The 11,185-nt window shown below is 42.6% G+C and overlaps 1 protein-coding gene across 9 annotated transcripts in view; it reads right to left on the reverse strand.

Annotated features, from left to right (window-relative positions):
• Lrrc9 (leucine rich repeat containing 9) overlaps positions 1-10,869 on the reverse strand; it is a 77,242-nt gene extending 66,373 nt beyond the window's left edge. For 3 of the 9 annotated variants that reach the window (XR_013106781.1, XR_013106782.1, XM_076922030.1), the window contains exons 1-2: positions 10,688-10,863; positions 5,228-5,341 (exon numbers count right to left, since the gene is read on the reverse strand). The gene's annotated coding sequence lies outside the window, so the exon portion shown is untranslated. Of the gene's footprint in view, positions 1-3,536; positions 3,702-3,849; positions 4,171-5,227; positions 5,342-10,687 lie in introns of those variants that run through there. The other 6 variants (XR_013106779.1, XR_013106780.1, XM_076922029.1 and 3 more) reach the window with 6 other exon arrangements.
• Between the last annotated feature and the right edge of the window lie 316 nt (positions 10,870-11,185).

The following is an 11,185-nucleotide window of genomic DNA, read 5'->3' on the forward strand; positions in this document are numbered from 1 at the left end:
ATACTCATTTTTCTATGACTAACACTTAAGGTTTGTTGTCGTTGTTAGAAGAACTCTGTTGTGGGGCTTGAGATTTATTCAGAAGTTAAGAGCACTTTCTGTTTTTCCAGAGGACCAGAGCTCCATTCCCAGCCCCAACATCAGCCGGCTAAGAGCCACCCCTGCTCTGAGACCCCTCCGGTGTCTGTAAGTACCTGTACACCTTGCACATATCCACACACACATTACAAATTAAATATATATTTAAAAAGGATTTTAAAAGTCCAGCTGGTATTCTAACTGAAGAGTGCATTACAGAAGAGTGTTATAGGAAGGGCGCTCACCTTTACAGTGTCGAGTCTCTGTAAAAACAAAGTACTTCTCTTCATTTGGTCAAGAAGACCACATTTTCTGCGTATACAAACATGCGGTTCTCTCTCAGCTTCATGATACTCTGTCAGCATCAATGCCCATTTAGGCAAAATCATCTTATTCTATCTAGCTCAGTAGTTAATTAACAAAGCAAAATCCAATGGAAGCCTCCAACTTTGTGCAACCACATCTGAACTAGGAGAAGCTATTCCTCAGCTACGAGGCAACTGCTCCTGTTTGTCCTCAGCTCCCTGCCTCTGAGAGGAGGCTGGAAGACGAAATCCTGAGATCCATGAGAGTAGCAACATTCACCACTCTTCTCAAGCCTTCCACCTTCCTCCCTCCCTTTTCTCCTCCTCCCTGACCCTCCCTCCTGCCTCCTCCTCCATCTCTTGTCAGATTGTCCTGTCCTCATCTTCACAGGCAACAGGGCTGCCTTAGGATGTACTACCTTCAATTCTCTTTCTCCATAACATTGCCTCCCCCCCCCCGCCCCTTAGGACTTTTGGCTCCGTAGAAATACTCATTCTGGGGCTGAGGGAGCTGGCTTAGTGGGTGGAGTGTTTGTGTTTGCCATGCAAGCATGAGGATTTCAGTTTGGATCCCTGGCACCCATGTAACTGCTGGATACCTGCAATCCAGGCCTTCGAGTATAGGGGTGTGGAAGTTGGGGAGGGTTTGCTGGGTCTGGCAATTTGGCTTAATTGGTAAGCTCCATGTTTACTGAGAGACTGCCTCAAAAAATAAGGTAGAGAGAAACTGGGGAAGACACTCCATATTAGCAGTCTCTGATTTCCACATACCCTGTGTGAGCATGCACCCCACACATGTGCACACAAATCACATACAATAAAGTTTTCATTCTGACTAAAATGAGTCAGCTTTGCTGTGCACGGGTCCACCTTTTCTACCTCTGTTAGAGACGCCTCTGCCAGCCTTTCATCTTTCTCTTCATAGTTTCTCCTTCCCTCCGTGTGTGAGTACCAGGTCTCCCTATGTAGAAAAGTCCTTTCTATACTGCACTAAACAAATAGCTACACCTCACACTTTCACTAAGAGCTTTCTAGACAATCAGCAGCAACAATTTACTCCAGTCAGTCCTCAACCCACTGTAATGTGAAGGAAAACCCTTCAAGCCATCACAGTTTCTACTTCTGGTTAAATGAGACCAACAACAGTAACTCCAGCGCTCAACTTGACCTTGACATGACTTTGAGCAATTCTGATAGCACTGAGCAGTACTGATGACTCTTACATTTTCCTCTTGGTTTCTTTCTATCCCCTTTCTCTCTCTCCCTTCCTCCCAACCTTCTCACTCTATGTATGCATTTGCAGGTAAAACGCAGGTGTGTGCACCTAAGTGTGGAGGCCAGAGACTTCTCAGGGGCCACCCCACAGGTGCCATCCACCTTGACTTTCTATTGAGACAGTGTCTCTCATCTTGATGGAAACTCCCCTGTTTGGCTAGGTTGGCTGCCCAAGGAACTCCAGGAATTGGCTTGTCTCACCAGCATGGGGATTACATGCCATGTTTTATTTACATGGGTTCTGGGATGGAACTCAGGCCCTCTTGCTTGCAAGGAAAGCAGGCAAAACCCAAAAGCTTCCTTCTTCCATGCCACCAGAAGGCATAGCCTAGATTTAGGGTGGGTCTTCCCATCTCAGATAATCCAATCAAGAGAAATAAAAACCCCTAACAGGAATGCCCAGATGTTTTGGTTTTAGTTGACTCCAAATGTAGTCATCACAAAGCGCTTCACTGTCTCAGCTGTCTCCCTAGTCCTCTACTTGTTATTTTGCACTAACAGCTTCCTTCTTTGTAAAAGCCACTCATCTTTCATGTTCTGTCTCCTATAAACTCAAAAGCCCATATGGAAAGCTCCACGTGAGTGTGTCACAGGCATCTCAAATTCAGTATGTCCCAAGCTGAGCTCAGATTTCCAACTAATGTTTCCCCTTAATGAATGCTTTCTTGTGCTGAAGGACATCATCCATCTATCCCCTCTCCATCTGAGTTGGAAGCTTGAGACTTACCCCCACGCCTTTCCCAGGTTCATTTCTCAACAAGTACACACACACACACACACACACACACACACACACACACACTTCTCATGTTTCCTCTCCACTCTCTGCCATTATGTCCTGTCTTGTCTCACTACCTACCCCATTCTCTCATCCAGAGGAATCAGCCTCCTGAGGGGTATATTTGCCTATGTGTCCAAGAGGAGTAGCATAGGCAAATATACCCCTCAGCACCGTTTATGGACACCATATTCAGACTCATGCCAATCTCTTAAGCTCCTTCGTCAACAGAAAGAGCCATACAACATTCCATCCAGCATGGGCCACTCTAGTCCTGTGACAGCTAGCCTGGCTGTACTTCAGCACATACTTCTTCCTCTCCTTGACTTTATACTCCACATATTCTGAAAGAGTGCGCTGAGTCTTCTTCAAAGACTTGCATCCTCTTTGATCTTATTGTAAACATTCTCTTTCATGTGACTGGGTTAGGTTAGCACATGTCCTCTGTATAGCTACTGTCTGTCACCTTGTATTGTGATATTTGCAGGTCTTTCCTTCTAACACGATCACTGAGAACAAGACTACATCTGATACATGGTGAGCAGTCAACGTAATTTATCAAATGGTTCCAATTAACTGTCATGCCACACCCAGCTCCAATCCAATATAATTTTAAACACTGTTCTGCATGACAATTTGAAACACAGTACTAACTGGTCTGTAAAGAACTCTTTCTGTCTGCCAGGAGAGCTGAGTAAACATCTGTTCTAAGAAACAACTTTTCTGTCCAGCAGAAGCCCTACGTGGCTCAACCGATTTCTCACTTGAGTATAAAGGGGCCAGAATTCATCAGTTCTCACTGATGGCTCCTGTAAATGCACTCCTAGTTCTAGATGGTCAACTTCACCAATGAGCACTTGAGTCTTTCAGTCCAGCAGCCACCAGAGGCTGTGGCACATCTTTTATTTCTTTTTTCTAGGATCCTTCTCTAAAGTATCACTATTTTTTTTATATTATAACTATCATCGCAATATTATTATAATCCCCAATGCACCATCACATAGGACCCCTGACCTGTGTGCTGCTGGTAGATTTCCAGCTGACTCCCTGGTCCTTCCAACAGGGGAGGGACGCCTAGAGGCCACTAGAAGACTCAGTACCTTATTCCAGAGAGAGGATGGATTCCGGGGCTGTCTAGACAGGTCAGAGTGCACTCCGACCTCCCAGTCCCTTCGTGCAGCTGACACTTCACGCACGCTTTTCAGCCCGGGGCCTGCTGTGTACTGACCGCCTACTGCGGTTGCCTAGGAAACCAGCTCTCCTCCTCCCTTGACCTCTGGGTTTCGAAGGGGATAAAGAGGGCGGGGAAATCAGCCGCCCATCCTTGTCTGCATCACGTGGTGGCAACCTACAACCAATTAACATAAGCAGGGAAAACCCTCTCCCGCCCCCTTCCGGAAGACCTCCTCCCACCTTTGCTATGGCTCCTGGGGAGCGGTGGGAACCGGTCGTTGGCTAGTTCTTAGTCTTGGGTGTATCTCTTCACTTTGTTTCCTTCCGAGGACAGTAACAATTTGTGTGCTAGGCGGTGGGGACCTGGTCCTGGCATTTTCACAGTGAAAGTTTTTGACACCTGGAGCCTCGAAGTCAGCAGTATTAACTGGTCTTGATTCCCAGCATAGCGTGGAGCAGTGAGGTCACAAGACGGTTCCCAGGTCCGCCCCCTCCCGCAGCTGATAGTCCCAGCTGCGCAGCTGCGGCCACAGAGCCGGGTGAGCCCCCACGAGCAAGCGCAAGACCGCGCGCCCAGGAATGTCTCAAAGCAATCGACCCCCTCCCCACACCGCCCCCCCCCCCCCAGTCTTTTAGGAGTTCTCAGGCTGGTTTTCGAGTGTCTTAAATTTGCCAAAATTCTCAGGAGGCAATAATTTATTTACAAAATAGAGTAGAAGTTAAGGGGACGGAAAGACTGGCAGAGAAAGCGATGAACTTAGAAAGCAAGCCAAACCAACCGCTGCCAGCCCTCTACGTTTTTGACATCAAAGCCCACTAGAGTTAGCCACTAACCACAGCCGTGTGTGTATGTGCCCTTTAAATGAAGTAGTCTGAGCTGACGCGTACAGTAAAATACACCTCAAAACTTAAACGCTTAGTATGCAGAGATGCAATGGAAACGATGTCGTTAATGCTTTTTATACCGAACACGTTAAACTATTTGGGAGTGCATTGAGTTTAATAAGGTTTTGTTTTGTTTGTTTGTTACGCTGAAAATTAGGCTATCGGGACAATTTATAGTTGCTTGGGGGGCTTGCATTAGGTTATTTTGGACACGGCATGTCATTGTTTGCTGTCTATTGCAAGAGATAAACACCATGACCGGACGCAACTTGAGGTGAGGGTTTATTTGGCTTATATGGTCAGATCACAGTCCTTCACCAGGGAAGTCAGCTCAGCTAGGAGCAGTGGAGAAATACTGTAGGCTCAGGTTATACAACCCAGGACCACCTGCTCAGGAGTGACGCTGTCCACAGTCGGCTGGGCCCCCTCTCGTACCAATCATTGATCAAATGCCACAGATATGCTCTCAGGACAATCTGAGAGGGGCAGTTTCTCAGTTGAGATTCTATCATTGTGTCTAGGTTTGTATCAAATTGACAAAACTCTTGACAGCACTGCACTCATTTTACATTCAGTGGGGCTGTGTTAATATTTAGGATCGTTGGATCCTCTTGCAGAAGAGTGTCTGTAATGCTCCTTTGCTATCAGCAGGTGCCTGCTTTGCTCAGCCCAGTTTTAAATTGCTTTCTCAAGAAAAATTTCACGTTATAAATATTTCTATTTAACAACTTACGAGTTGGAGTCATTCGATGCCTTTGCTGTCTGTAAGATTGTCTGTAAACAAATTCACTGAAGAAGTAAATTAAATTTTCTTCTGTATTTTCATTTCACTGAACACTGTTCCTTCCTGTCAGCAACAGATCAAAAGTAAGCCGATTAAACTATCTGAGGCTTAAGGGTAAAAGTGATGCTAGGTTTGTTTTGTTTTGTTTTTTAAGTCTGATTCAGGTTTTATTTTTACTATCTTCCTCTCTGAAAATCTAGGTGTACAAGATACCTATGCTTGTAGAAGCCTTCTGTTTAGAATATAAAGATTAAATAGAAGGAGAATCGTTTTCATTCCTAAACTTTAAAGAAATTTCATCATAGGTCAGTTAGATTAAACTTACCTACTGATGCATCAAAAAATTTCACTTTGGGGTATGCTGATTAGGTTTTTTTGTTTGTATGGTTTTGTTTGTTTTTGTCAACTTGACACAAACCTTAATTGAGAAAATGGCTCGATCAGACTGGCCCGAAGGCAAGTCTGTAGGGCATCTTCTTCTTAACGTCAATCGATCGATGTGGGAGGGGCCAGACCACTGTGGGCAGTTCCACCCCTGGGCAGGTGGTTCTGGATTGTCTAAGAAAGCAGACTGAGAAAGCCATGGAGAGGGAGCCAGTAAGCAGAGTTTCTCCATGGTTCCACTTCAACCCTGCCTGCAGGTTCCTTTTCCTTGTTTGATTTTCCAGCCTGACTTTCCTTCACCGATGAAGTCATAAGATGAAATAAACCCTTTTCTATTTAAATTACGTTTTGGTCATGATGCTTGTAATAACACTAGAAAACACACCAGAACAGGAAGAATGTGGTGTCCAGGGGAGGGAGTACAGAGGTTATCAGAATACATTGTTTTGTTTTGAAGCATACGAATCTGTTGTGATTTCTCTCCAGGAGTAAGTGCTAATATGCACTCTGTGTTATATAAAAACAGTTTGTGTGAGAGCTCACATAGGACGGGGCCAACCCCAGTCATTCTTCAGGAGCCTTCCATCTTGTTTCCTGAGACAGGGTCTCTCACTGAAGCTGGTACTCCTGCAATTACAATAGTCTGTCTGGCCAGTGGGTTTCAGAGATCTACTTTGGTCTCCCTCCCCAGCTGGGATTACAAGCAAGCACTCACTACCTAACAGAGTTTTTATTTGGGTTCCAGGCCTTGAGGTCCAGTCCTCATATCTGCACGGCAAGCAGTTTTCTACTGAGCTGTCTCCTCATACCCACCCAGAATGCGAAGAGTGCTCTTTATTCTCTAGAGAAAGCTCAAGGACTTTGCCAGCAGAACTTGTCAGGGCCCTCAGAGTAAAAACCTTTGGTGATTTGACAAATTAAATCCTTTATCCAAAGGAATTTGTAAAAGACTGCTTGGTTGTTTCAATACTCCAGATGTTGTTTAAAGCGGAAAGGTGCCAGCAGCCTTCATTAATCTCATTTTGAGGTTGACCTATAATGCTTTTTAAAGAATCTGTAAATGGAAGTGAAATCACTAACAGAGCCGAGAGAAGAAGTGGACATATGTTCCCATCTCGAGCCCCAAAGCCATCTCCAATAGTTATCACTTGCAAATGAGAATTTAGTTTTCTTCAAGAGCATCTCACTGGGGAAACAAACTACCCTTAAGGGTGAACTGGCCAGCTGTAGACGATCCACAGAAAACAAGCTCAGTGACATCTTGGGAAGTTCCTTGTCTCATAATGCTGTGTCGGGCTTTTCCTCCGCCACCTCCGTTTCACTCTGTATATCATCATTACTGCTACTATTGCTATTGTTATTGTTATTTTGCTCTACGGGTTCTTTTCATCTATATTATGGCTTGTAGCTGTTAGTGTTTTTACAGGATTCCTAAATGTGTGAATGAGTGGGGTCTCTGCATCTATATCTGTGTCCTGTGCTTTCTCTTGGGCTCTTGTCCCTCTGTTAGTTTGTTTTGCCTTAGTCAGATGTGTTAGTTCTTGCTTTATCATATTATATTATATTTTATTGTTATCCTTAAGAGACTGTTTATTTACTATCTAGACACATAAAGAGGGTGGATCAGACAGGAGGGGAGGTGGGGAGAACAAAACCATAATCAGTATGTGTTATGTGAGGAAAAATAATCTATTTTCAATAGAAGGGAAAAAATCAAATAAAAGCAAAGTTTGAATGATGTAATCATTCATTAATTAAAATCGTTTGGATTGACTATAACTTATTTATCCAAGGAACCCATCATTAAGAAAAGAGACTGGCAACAGAAGAATGAAACGTTTGGAGACTATAAGTGCTAATTTGAATCTCATATTTTTCTAGACACTTGATCTTTGTACAAACGACCACTTCCCAGCTAATGATTTCATTAGATCGCCTGTAAAAGTTCATTGTCTCGTGCTTGAACTCTACATGTCATAAAAACCCATAAATGAAACACAATTCAAAACTTACTCAAGCAGTGGAAGGAGTAATTGTGTGGTACTTACAAAGTCATCATTAAAGGCCTACTTATTAATGTCTAGCAATGAATATTCAAATTCTATGAAATGAATACATTAGGGTACAGTTAAAAGTTAGAAGCTGTGCTAGGCAAAATTTTAATTAGGTCAATGTAATTCTACTTCTACAGTTTCTACCTAAAAGAGTTTGGCTTTAGCTATGATTTGTTGATACATAATTAATGAGCAGAAAAAGTAACTTCCTCTGTCTCAGATAACGTCACCCTTTGTTTTGTCCTTCCCATCATGTTCACTCTAGGCAGCAGTCCAAAAACAATGAATTGAAGCCAGAGAGAGAGGCTTAATCCACTGGATAGACGCTGGTTCTTGTGAGGGAGAACCCCATCTTCACCTTCTCTGCCCTTAGAACTCAGGCCTTAAGCCCTGATCATATTCTTAGACCTCAGCATATTGACAACAGGACACATAAAGCCCTTCTCCATTTTCATTTTTTACCCAGCTGTTGTCTGTATCCTATTCCCATCCTAGCCACTGACAAAAAACAAGGATTCTTATTCACGTTAATGCACGTTAACTACATAGAAAATTGACTTCCTTGTTATGTTTTCATACACATGTTATATATATTTTTAATTTAGTGTGTGTGTGTGTGTGTTGTGTAGTTTTCTTTATCTATTGAGTCACTGATGAATACCTAGGCTTATTCTGTAAACTGGCTAATGTGAATGGTGACTTAACAAACATGGATAGGCAGATCTATTGCATGCTGCCTTAATACCCAAGACTGGTATAGCTCAGTCATATGGTAGATCTTTTCCAGTCTTTTGAGGAATCTTCCTACTGATTTCCATGAGGCTGTACCAATTTGCATTCTACTAATAATTCAAGAATTCCTGCCTGCCTGAATTCTCTCTAGCATTTACTAGAATACTAAGTATGTATTCTTGATAATAGCCATTCTTTCTAACTGGAGCAAAATAAAAGTCTCAATGTAGCTTTGATTTGCATTTGTCTGATGGCTAAAAATGTCCAAGATATTTTTTTTGTCAAATATGGTTTGTCCATACTTAGTCATTTGTTCATTTGTATATGTATTGATTGAATTACTTATTCTTTTGGTGTTACATTTTGAGTTCTGTTTATTTGTTTGTTTGTTTGCTTGTTTTTGCTTTTTGGAGACAGAGTTCTACTGTGTAGCCTTGGCTGTCCTGGAACCTGCTCTGTAACCAGGCTGGTCTCAAACTCACAAAGATCCACTTGCCTCTGCTTCCTGATTGCTGGGATTAAAGAGGTGAGCCACCACTGCTCAGCAAATTTAAATGCTTTATATACCATGGATACAGTTCCTCTGTTGGAAGAATAGCTGGCAAGGATTTTCTCTCATACTGCATGTTGCATGCTAACATTTATTTATCACATGTATGCATGCTTATGGAATATATACACCTGTATGCATGCGTATGGAATGCATGTGGAAGTCAGAGGATGATTTTCAACAGTCAGTTGTCTTCTTCTATCATGGGAATCCTAGGGATTGAACTTAGGTCACTAGATTTGGCAGCATACTTGCCACCAAGGTACAAAGTTCTTGACTTGATGCAACACAACTGAATGCCTCTGATGAGCTTTTACCCTTTAGATGGTTTGCATGTCCATATTTTGATTTACATACATGATATTTTGATATAAAATTTATTCTGATCTTTAAACCTCAAGCTATCTTGATATAACATCTATGTTTCAATATATACATCCAGTTAACTGGCTCTGCATTCTGCACTCTAGTCTATAAGACACACCAGTCATGGCTGTCTTTTGTTCTTGTCACATTCTAATAATGGGCTCCCAGCTTGATTCCAATGAACACCACCACAGTGATCAGCCTGTAATTGTTTTCTGAAGGACAATTTCTCTGGGATAAATAGCAGGAATGCAACTCCTAGGCTAAGGCAAGCATACCTTATTTACCAAACTCCCCAGGATGGCTGTCCCAGACTTCCTTTCTGTAATAGTACTTGGGGAATCTTCTTGTTAGGGAAGTTTAAGTGAAAACAAAGTCTCTGGCCAATCCTCCAAAATCTTTCCCACAGAGTTGGAAGAAGTCATATAGTGTAAAAGCATCGTACTAATGTCAACAGATCTTACGGGCAAGCCACTAAAGAGATTACAAGTTCAGGGTGATATTATATAGCTGAACAGATACAAGTCATGGCACACATAGTCTAAAAATAAAGAACTGGTTCTCAATTAAGACAGTTTGGCAAGTACCCTTTGTCACACTTTTAGAATGACCATAAAGTTCATACTAATTTCTCCTTGTAATTTGCTTGAACCACCTGCATTGACTAAATGGCTTGAACTAAAGGAAAACAAGCTAGTCTCCTGACAGGACAGATGGAGACAGAGATGCCTTGCAGTAATTAGGCTCCCACTGTACCAAGGAAACGAGAAGGCAACCATCTCCCTTGAGGATTACATTTAAAAGAGATGTCCCCCATCTCGCGAGACAGGAGGTAGATAGATAGATAGATAGATAGATAGATAGATAGATAGATAGATGATAGAGAGTAAGACAATAAAGAATTTGTAATTACATGTGTTCTAAAGAAAATACCTTGAAGGAACCTTGGGGAGCAGGTTCTCTCGCCTTCTGTGTCGGGCATTTCCTCTCCTTATTTGTATTCACACCACCACTCTGGTCTTTGCTAAAGATTTGCATCCTGCCTGCCTCCACCATAAGGCCCTGAGCTCTGTGAGGGCAGGGACCATCCCTCCCTCCTTCATTTGTGGTTGAAACTCCTGCATCTATCTTAGTAGCTGTCATACAAGAAGGAACCATTGACTGTATGCTTACCAAGTAATGTGCTTATTACTTTATTTAAACTACGTTATATTTTCAGGTAATTTTTCTCTCTAAAATATTTCAGGTTTCCTCCACTTTAAGCAAACTAAACGCTCTATGAAAACTCGGATTTTAAAGCTCCAATTAACAACCGTGACTTACTACGAGTATCTAATCCCCACTCGGCAAGATGATGGACTTCAAACTTCTTACTGTTCTCTCATCAGGGCAAGGACTAAGTGAACTCCGCTGGCCATCCTTTCTGAGCACTAATCTCAGTTATGAGTGTTCTTTCCTCATGATCTAACCTCCCCAAAGCCCTTCCTCCTAATTGCCATGGAGTTAGAATTCCAACATAAGAACTTGGGGAGACACAAACATTCTGGCCATTGAATTCCACTCCTAGTTCTCCCCAGCTGGTGTCATTTTCAGCTCAGCCTCCATCCCAACAGCCCCAAGGTCAAGCATCACCTGAGTGCCAAAGCCAAGAGTCTTCATATGTAAATCAAACATAAGCGAATCTCAAGGCAAATTCCTGGTTGGCTGTAGATCTGTAACATAAGTCAAGCAATATGCTTCTCAAATAAAACAATGGGATTAGGCCCAGGAAGACTTCGTCCCACTCTGAGAGGGAGGCATAGGAAAGCAGAAAAATTAGTA

Source organism: Arvicanthis niloticus, chromosome 23 (assembly GCF_011762505.2).
Source record: "Arvicanthis niloticus isolate mArvNil1 chromosome 23, mArvNil1.pat.X, whole genome shotgun sequence".
NCBI classification, from domain to species: Eukaryota; Metazoa; Chordata; class Mammalia; order Rodentia; family Muridae; genus Arvicanthis; species Arvicanthis niloticus.